This window comes from Sturnira hondurensis, unplaced genomic scaffold, assembly GCF_014824575.4.
Source record: "Sturnira hondurensis isolate 20B ecotype Veracruz unplaced genomic scaffold, ASM1482457v3 Scaffold0025370, whole genome shotgun sequence".
In the NCBI taxonomy this organism is placed as follows: domain Eukaryota; kingdom Metazoa; phylum Chordata; class Mammalia; order Chiroptera; family Phyllostomidae; genus Sturnira; species Sturnira hondurensis.
The window spans coordinates 12951382-12961288 of record NW_028098001.1 but is presented as its reverse complement, the minus strand read 5'-3'; positions in this window follow the sequence as shown (position 1 = coordinate 12961288).

Sequence of the window (9907 nt, the reverse complement as noted above, 5' to 3'; positions counted from 1 at the left end):
ATTGACATTCTCCTAAATTTGATCTACAGGTTCAACACAATCTCAATAAAAGCCATGCCAGGATTATTTCTAATAACTGACGAAATGATTCTAAAATTTATATGGAAAAGCAAAGGACCTAGAATAGCCAAAAGAATTTTGAAAAACCTCCAAGTTTGGAGGTTTTTTACTATTCGATTTCAAGATGTATTACTGCATAAAAATACAATAATTGAGAGAGTGTGGTCTTGCTGTAAAGATAAACATGTGGATCATTAGAATAATGGAGAATCCATTAATCAGCGTCTCCCCCGCAGCACCCTGAGCCTTTCCCCTGCCCCCTCCCTCCCCCAAGGCAAGGTTCCTTCACCCCTCTCTTTCCTAAGCTTCAAGGGCCCTTGTTCTGCCCTTGTAACTCATTCCCTGAGACCATTTCTTCTGCTCACTCCTACCTCTGTGACTTTCTAAATAAACTTTTTGTTATAGTTTGAAAAAAAAGAACTCATTAATCAATCCACATGTACATGTTCAATTAATTTGTGTTGTAAGTGCCACGGTAATTAAAGGAGAAGGAAGAGTCTTTCAACAAATGCTGCTGGAGCAATTAGATATTCATTTGTTTCCCACAAATGAACTATCACACTTACCTTACATGATACACAACACTGCGAATAAGTTATAAACCCACACGTAATATCTAAAACCATAAAACATTTCAAAGAAAACGAAGAAGAAAAATCTTTGTGACCTTTTGGTATGAAAAGATTTTCTGTTCAGTAAACTAAAACATTTAGCACAGTAGGAAAAAAATCATTAAAATGAATTTCATCAAAATTAAAAATATCTGCTCTTCAAAAGTCACAGACTAAGTGAAAATATTTGCAACACATACATCTGACAAAATTTTGTATCCAGAATATAAAAAACGAACACTCACAACTCATCAATAAGAAGATAAAAAATCCAGTGTAAAAATAGGCAAAGATTTGAACATCTTTACAAGACAAAGACATTAAAGATATGCAACATCATTAGCATCAGGGAAAGGCAAATTACAACCAATGTGAGATACCAGAAAATATCCCCCAGAATGTCTGAAATTACAATAAAAACTGACAAACACCAAACACTGACAATACTATTTGTGAAGATATAGAATAACTGTAACTCTCATACTTAGCTGGTGGAATGTAAAATGGTATAATCATTCTGGAAAACAGTTTAGTAGTTTCTTAAAAAATTAGGACTGGCTGGTGTAGCTCAGTGGATTGAGCGCGGGCCTGCGAACCACACGATCTCAGTTCGATTCCCAGTCAGGCCACATGCCTGGGTTGCAGGCCAGTTCCCAGCAGGGGACTCACAAGAAGCAATCATACATTGATATTTCTCCCCTTCTCTCCTTCCCTTCCTCTCTAAAGACAAATAAATAAAATCTAAAAAAAAAAAAAATTAAACATGTCATTACCATGCAACCTAGAAAATCTGCTCTCAGGTATTTCACTAAGAAAGATCAAAATATGTATCCACACAAAGACTTGTATGTGCATGTTCATGACAGTTTTACTTATAATACTAAAAAACTAGAAACAATGCTAATGGCCGTTATTTATCTGAATAAATAATGGCATATCCATTCAGTGGAATGCTTCAGCAACAGAAAAAAATTATTGGTAGACAGCAACAAGGATAACTCTGTAAAACATGCTATGCAAAAGAAGGTAGACACAAATGAGTACAAGATATACTGTTTTATTTATCTAAAAATCTAGGAAAAAACTAATCTCGTCTAGTGACAAAACAAATCAGTGGTTATTTGTAGCCAAAAAGGCTCAAAGGAACTCTTTAGGGTGGTGAAAGCGTTTTGTATCTTGGTTGTGATATAGGTGCATGAGTGAATACCGTGTCCCAACGTATCAAACTGAACACTTAAAATGGTTGCATTGATTTTTTGCCTCAGTAAAGTTAAGAAAAAATAAAACCACAGTGGAGACAGTGAAAATGAGATTTTATCCTATATTTAACTATAACTCAATAAAAAAGATTTTAAATTATGGGAAAAGGGACAAAAGATTTAGAGAACAGATCCCAGAAATCTAACCTTTTTATTTGAAATGTCAGAAAAAGAAAAGAAGAGATGAAGCCAGAGACATAATTAAAGGAAACTATCCTGAACTAAACCTCAACTCAGCATATTTAAAAGCCCATCAAATACAACAAATATTAATTAAGCAATAAACTCCTTGCTTAATCTGGTGGAATTTCTAAACTTCAGAGACAATAATATAAATGTTCATTTACTCGGAGTTTTCTCTTATGTACAATGAAATATGAGAAATGAGGGGAAAAGTTGTGACCCCAAAATTTTATACTTAATCAACTTGTTAACTCAATATAGTGAGGGTAACAGGAAGATAATTTAAGATAGAAGTATGTAGGGGCTTTAAAAACAACTATCAACACCTATAGCCTTATTGAAAAATAATACTCAGGTGTTTTTTAGTCTACTTCGATAGGAATTAAAATAAGAAACTAAAGAATGTGGTACCCATGGTATACAAGAACCAAGGTGGTCAATAAATCCTGTTAAATACAGTGTGAAGGGTAAAATATGGTTGTGATATATCAAAAAGAATTAATAATGGGGAAGATAATTCATAGGAGAGGGCCTTAATAAAAATCGGGGTCTAAAATCCAAGACTGTTGTAACAAATACTGAAAAGCAATTAAGTGATGGTAAGAGTATTTTAAACAGGTGAAAGTATGCTAAAACTATTTTTTAAAAACTGAAGGACAATTTAACTGTCTTAAACTTGAAGTTAAAAACTTGAGTAAAATAAGGGCAAGTAGGTTTTAGTTTTTAAAAATTGGAAGTGAATCACTAATAAAATAAAATTTGCAGCACACTTTTCAGGATATTGGGGTGAGAAAAGTAGGCTTATAATTGTTCATATGGAAAAGGACATTCAGGTTATGATAATTATTACAGTAGCTTTGTTAACACTGTGTTTTACATACTCAAAACTGTAAACCTACTTTTGCCCATCTTGTATTAGAATTTTAATATAAATAAAATAGTACTTAAAAGAGTAGGGAAATAGATTAGAAAGAAAGTATAAAATATGGAAATTATAAAAATGAACAACAGCCCTGGCTGGTGTAGCTCAGTGGACTGAGCGCTGGCCTGCGAACAGAAAGGCCACCAGTTCAATCCTAGTGAGGGCACACGCCTGGGTTGTGGGCGAGATCCCCAGTGTAGGGTTTGTGTGAGAGGCAACACATTGATGTTTCTCTCCCTCCCTTTCCCTCTCTCTAAAAAAGTAAATAAATAAAATCTTTTAAAAAACGAACAATTAATATCAATTTTGATTTTTTGATAATTGATAACAAATGTGAATGGATTAAAATCTTTTATCAAAAATGAAAGCCTTTCAGACTGAGTCAGAATACCAATCTAAGTAAGTGCCATTTCCATAATACACATTAAAAATAAATATAATGCAGCCCTAGCTGGTGTAGCTCAATGGATTGAGCACGGGCCTGTGAACCAGAGTATCGAGGTTCGATTCCCAGTCAGGGCACATGCCTGGGTTGCAGGCCAGTTCCCAGCAGGGGACTCACGAGAGGCAACCATACATTGATATTTCTCTCCTTCTCTCCTTCCCTTCCTCTCTAAAGATAAATAAATAAAATCTTTAAAAAAAATAAAAAATAAAAAATAAATATAATGCTTAAATATTGTAGGATGCATGAAGAAAAGTAAAAAAAGGAATAGGTAGTAAAACCAGAGGCAATAAAATAGAATTCAACAACTACAAACACTAAACAGAATCAGGAGGTAATAAATCAGTGATAATTAAGGATTTTAAAAGTTTGAATAATATCATTAAAATCTGATTGAAGCCTCTTCAACAAATGTTTTTGGGAGATCTGGACAGTTACATGCAATAAAATGAAACTTGATCACCAACTTACACCATACATAAAAATAAATTTAAGGTGAATAAAAGACTTAATTATAAGTCATGACACCATAAAAGTCTTAGAGGAGAACATAGGCAGGAAAATCTCAGATATTCCACATAGCAATATTTTTACTGATATGTCCCCTAGAGCAAAGGACATAAAGGAAAAAATAAATAATGGGATCTCATCAAAATAAAAAGCTTCTGCATGGCTAAAGAAAACAGCATTAAAATGAAAAGAGAACTAACTGTATGAGAAAACATACTTGCCAATGATACCTCACACAAGGGTTTGATCTTCAAAGAATATGAAAAACTCACACAACTCCACTCCAGGATGAAAACCCAATTTAAAAAAATTGGCAAAAGACCTGAACAGACACTTCTCCAGGGAGGACATACAGAGGGCTCAGAGACATATGAAAGGATACTTAGCATCACTAGCCATCAGAGAGATGAAAATTAAAACCACAATGAGATACCACTTCACACCAGTGAGAATGGCCATCATAAACAAATCAATAAACAAGAAGTGTTGGAGAGGATGCAGAGAAAAGGGAACCCAGTACACTGTTGGTAGGCATGCAGATTGGCGCAACCACTGTGGAAAACAGTATGGAATTTCCTTAGAAAACTAAAAATGAAACTGCTTTTTGACCTGACAGTTTCACTGCTGGGGTGATATCCTAAGAACCCTGAAACACCAATCCAAAAGAACCCGTGCACCCCAATGTTCATAGCAGCAGAATTTAAAATAGCTGAGTGCTGAAAGCAACCTAAGTGCCCATCAGCAAATGAATGGATCAATTTACATTTACACAATGGAATACTATGCAACAGAAAGAAAGAAGGAGCTCCTACCCTTTGCAACAGCATGGATGGAACTGAAAAGCATTATGCTAAGTGAAATAAGCCAGGTGGTGAAAGACAAATTCCATATGACCTCACATTTTACTGGAGCCTAATCAATAAAACAAACAAGGAAGCAAAACATAACCAGAGACATTGAAATTAAGAACAAACTGATAGTAACCAGAGGGGAGGTAGAAGGGAATAATGGGGTAAAAGGGGAAGGGTTTTCGGGAACAACTATAAAGGACACATGGACAAAACCAAGGGTGGGGAAGGGTCAGGGGAGGGAGATAGGGATGGCTGGGGCGGGGGCAAATGGTGGAGGGAAAATGCAGACAGCTGTACCTGAACAATAATTTTTTTAAAATCTGATTGAATATTTAATTTTAAACACTAGAGAAGATACCCCAAATTGAAACATCATAGCAATTTTACAATGCATGCAAGTTGCTCAGACCACATTTTCTGATTAGAATTCAAAAAATTTGAAATCAATAACAAAATATTTAACAATAGTAGAAAACAGCTATTTGCAGAGATCTAACATGACTCAAAATAAATTTGAGGTGAAATAGAAATGGTTAATAATAATTCCATTTTGTTAAAAAATAGATATAATGAAAAACTGTGCATACTGCAATTTACAAGATAACATAAGTAAGCAAAGAGGAACACACATATATACATATATATGCCTTAAAATTTTAATAGTTCATTTTTATGGTATCTTTTCCATTGCCATTTATACCCCCATCCCTTCTTCCACTTCCATCTGTTCAACCTCCCAATATATATATATATCTTTTTTAAAAGAGTTAATAATAGGGACTTGTGTTACATGACCTTAAACATCATAAAGCCATAACAGTTAAATCAGCTTTTCTCTGTCTTATACCAGATACCCCATCAGACTTGACCTGGTCTAGTGACCTTTTCCTCCTTTTGATTTATATTCTCAGTAGCAACACTGCACTCCACGATGGAGACCTGATCCTCCTCATCAGAACAGGTTTCCCCTAAGAGATTGGAAATGTAATCGTGAAATGATGGGAAGGGAACATGATAAAAAGGAAATGATCGAATACGTGTAAATTTCAGTAAAGTCCCCTGGTCTTGGAGTAACTCTCTAACCATCTACTATTTAAAGCACAGGTGGCAAACACGAGGCCAGAGGGCAGAATTTGGCCCTCCACCTTCTCCGGCTGGCACTTTGTTTCTACCCGGTGGCAACAACAAGCTCTCGCTTAACTGTTAAGAAGTTGTTACATTTATACAGTCCTAAAATTGCATTCGGCCCTTTGAAGGCAACCTCTAGGCTGATGCGGCCTCCCGCCCCGTGAAAATGAGTTTGACACCCCTGATTTAAAGTATAATTTACTGACTGAAAGCATCAGTATCAACTTGTCAAAAATGCAAATTCATGAGCTGCATCCAGACCTACACTGAATCACTCTCAGGGGGTACAGCCCAGCATCTGTGTTCAACAGTTTCTCCAGGTCATTCTTATACATGCTAAGGTCTGACCGCCCCCCCTCTAACCTATTCCTCCCTTTGTAACTCAGCTTGGGTTTCCGTTAACTGGGCTGGTATTTGCTTTAGATAAGCAACGGGTATGGGGGTTTGAGTATTAGGCTCAAAAAATGGAAAATGTAGAGGTGGGAAGAACAGCGTGGAGGTCATAGAAGGTTTAATTCCGTATTCTTCTAAGGGATACCATTTTATATTTCCTGTCTTATATGAATGGAGAAGCTAAAAATTCTTTTAAACAAAATTTAAACACAGCATTGGATTGGGTAACCAGGATTATCTTTAAATTTCACCTAGTTTGTTTGATGTTCCCCTCCTCCTTTCTTCCTCATTCAGGCATGTGAAGATAACTACGGTCGACAACAATGTATTGTGTCTTTATTTCTTCACAGAGTAACAATTTTCTTGTATTAGATGCCCAGGCTCTGAGGAAGTAAAACAGGCTGTCTATTTCACGGGAAAATCCTCTATCCAGGTTTTATATGGGACCAGAGCAGCCAAGTGAACCCACTTCTTCAGAAAACGTTACTGTTAAAGAAGTCTTATGTGTTTCCTACAATATTACCACCTTTAAAAATTCTCATCTTATGACTGCAAAAGCTGCACATACCTCTTTGAAATTTTTAAGAGAAAATGAGCCATTGCAGATCTTAACACGTCAGATGGGGTGCACCCACCCTTTCCAGGAACGAAGAACAGAGGCTATTAATCTGTGACAAAACAGTTCATGGAGGACTCCTCACGTTTTCGTGACGAATAGCCAGGCTTTCAGAAATTTGACATTGCTAACACGGTGTAGCAATTTTGTTCGTGGTTTAGCATAATTACCTCAAATACGCCACAAGAACTGAATTTGTCTTTGGGTAGAGTCCAGCCCAAACAAGCTATATGTTTACGCTAACCAGAAAGCAGTTTGAGTGCTTTGGGGCATGTTTTACTTTCAAGGAACAAAGACATTTTAGAAATGATTTAGAGGAGATACAGGTAATATTGTTCCCTTGGAAATCATTGCTCACAATAGTGATGTAATATCATCTACCTTTGATTTTTGAACCATTTATTTGTGTGATGAGAAACAAAATTATTAAACCAAATTTTTGTTCTCACACCTTCCCTAATTTTTTCCACTTAAGATCAATGTCAACAAAAACTCTCTCCCTTGCTATATCATAAGGGGGCATGTGATTCTCACAATACAAAAGTTGATAATTAGGTTGATGAGTCAGGTATAACAATGAGGAATTAGGTGGAGCTTGGCAAAATTTTTAATTTCCTGAGAATGAAGAAATTTAGAGAAGGAATTTTGTTTATTATCTTGCCCCCCACCTCAGATGGATCCTTTTCCATGTGATTTTCTTTAGTTTTGTAAAGGAAGTTATTTTTACAATAAGAGCCATATGATTTTAATATAATTTTCAGAGATAGTTTATTTGTAAACATAAATGACTAATTATTACATCATGGTTTTCCTGTTTTTGTCTTTGCCTCTTTGTTAAGCTGCTGTCTATGTCCCACAGGCAAAACCAACCAGAGTGAAAAAACCTGGTCAGTCTAACTGGTGGTTTGTCTATGGCCACACCTCAGGACGGGAGCCGGTTTTGCCAGTCCCTGTCAGAATTATCCACACCTCAGAAACAGACCTTCCCAATCTCCCATCTCAGTCCTCTCGCCCCAGTGCACCTAGTATCTCTCACCAAAGGCAGGAATGTGTGTCTCCCTTTCTAGAAGAACCTGTCCTGATTCTACCTTGAATCTGATGTCTCTGAGATCATCACTAGAGTCAGAGAGGGAGCCCAGGACTTGGACCAGGTTCAGAAAGCCTGTGGCCTGCCTCATCTTGTCACTGTGTACCTATCTGTCTGCGGTCCTCACTTTCCCCACTGTCCACGTAGGAGGCCTGGCCTGCATTGTGGCCCTCATTCTATGACTCTGATTCTTTAGTTGTTCACTCTTATGAGGGGGCACCCCCAAAATAGAATTTATTTATAAAAATTGGGTACTTTTTCTTTCATGTTCAAACTTCAGTCACCTTCAAAGAACTGTCTGTTTGACGCAATACACCTATGGAGTTGTTTTGCCACTGCTCAAAACAGTGTTTGAACTCATCAATTTTGATGCCTTTTAGTGCTTCTGCAATTTTTTGTTTCAGCTCTTCCACATTGGCAAAACATTCCCCTTTGAGGATTTCTTTTCATCTGGGGAAACAAACAAAAAAAGGGTGCTCAGAGCAAATTGGAGTGAATAGGGAGGATGGGGTATGAGGGTCATGCTGGTTTGGTCAAAAACTGCTGAACACGGTGTGGTGTGGGCAGGTGCACTTGTAAATCTCCCATAATGAAATGGGCAAATGTTTTGAAAGAGTCTTCAAAAAAATTCACTGAAGCCAAATGCAGCCTCTCACAACAATGCCAGTTGGTACACTGATACTGATGGGTTTCTAAAACACTCAACCAGTGGGGGAAGCCTGTGCTACAAGAGGCCCACCCTCTAGAATATAATTCTGGAGTGTCTTGGGGTCCCCCCTTATACACTGCCCTCAGCTCTTTCATATCTTTACGACTGAACAAGTCTTTTCACACCCTTGATCTCATTAGATCTTTACTGATTCTCAGCAATGAACAAGGCAGATTTTATTACCTTCATTTTATGGGTGAAGAAACTGAGATCAAGAGACGATTTGTGACTTACTCACTGGCTCAGAAAGAGTGAAGGCAGAGCCGAGATCTGGGCCGTTGGTGAGCAACCCCCTCCCACCCCCCACCTCCCCACCCCTGACCCCATGCCCTCCACACAGCTGATGACACACAAGTTCTAAACAAGTTAAAGAAGGTTGGGCCCTTCTACTTTCATTTCCAATAGTTGAAAACGCAAATGCCAATTTATTTGTCTTTGTTCTTAAAATATCTTCCCTTGTTCTGATGCTTCAGAACATCCAAAAGTAATTCAAGGGATAGGTTTAGAAGATAACGAATGTATCTGTTTCACACAGATTATTACAGTGATTGAAATAGGCAGGGTCAGGACTAGGTAAGGCAGGTGAGGTCTTTGCTTCAGGGACGCAATTTAAGAGGATACAAAAAAATCAGTAATTGAGACTAATATTTTAAGGTAATATATTCTAAAAAATCATAATAATTCAAAAATACATGAGCAAAATGTCAAAACTTTAAATAACAATGGGATCAGTAGAGAAAAAGGATAACAATTATTTAAAGAATTACATAAATTATATTTTCAACCTGCTAAAAAATCTAATGCATCAAACCTGTACTCTCTGCTTCTATACTTCTGATTATGTAAGAAACTAAAATTAAGCTATTTATTTTTAAAAGTACACCCACCCCACCCCCAAGAAGTAATTACTTTTTAGAGTACGCCCTAAGGTATTTGTGTAAGCTACTATTTTTTAAAGATTTTATTTATTTATCTTCAGAAGGGAAGGGAAGGAGAGAAGGAGAGAAACATCAATGTATGGTTGCCTCTCATGAGTCCCCTGCTGGGAACTGGCCTGCAACCCAGGCATGTGCCCTGACTGGGAATTGAACCTCAATCGTGTGGTTTGCAGGCCCGCGTTCAATCCACTGAGC